The sequence below is a fragment of the Triticum aestivum genome, unplaced genomic scaffold (assembly GCF_018294505.1).
Source record: "Triticum aestivum cultivar Chinese Spring unplaced genomic scaffold, IWGSC CS RefSeq v2.1 scaffold54592, whole genome shotgun sequence".
Classification (NCBI taxonomy): domain Eukaryota; kingdom Viridiplantae; phylum Streptophyta; class Magnoliopsida; order Poales; family Poaceae; genus Triticum; species Triticum aestivum.
The window spans coordinates 22,523-22,933 of NW_025228115.1; the positions used below are offsets into that span (position 1 = coordinate 22,523).

At 51.1% G+C, this 411-nt stretch overlaps 1 non-coding gene across 1 annotated transcript; it reads left to right on the forward strand.

The window, feature by feature from the left end:
- Positions 1–294: 294 nt before the first annotated feature.
- Positions 295–411, forward strand: LOC123173200 (5S ribosomal RNA). Its single transcript, XR_006485987.1, has one exon. It is a non-coding gene; the product is annotated as a 5S ribosomal RNA (ribosomal RNA).

Below are 411 nucleotides of genomic sequence, written 5' to 3' on the forward strand. Positions count from 1 at the left end.
ACATTTGCGATATGTTTTAGCTCGCTGCTCATTGGTCACGCGTCTAGAGGCGGCTTTGTGGCGCGAGCAGCGCGTTCTGGAAGGGGTAAAAAAATACGTGTTGCTGCGGTATGGAGGGAGGGGTGGAAACCGTGGTAAACTCGTCCCCGTGTTTGAGGGGGGGGGGAGTAAGTAGTATATATAGGGCATTATCCATTATTAGGCAACGGTTGTAATCGTGGTAAGAATGACAATCATCTTTGCAGTGGACCTGGGAGTGGCAAGCATAAGGGACGAAGGCGGGGGTAACATGTTGGATGCGATCATACCAGCACTAAAGCACGGGATCCCATCAGAACTCTGAAGTTAAGCGTGCTTGGGCGAGAGTAGTACTAGGATGGGTGACCTCTTGGGAAGTCCTCGTGTTGCATT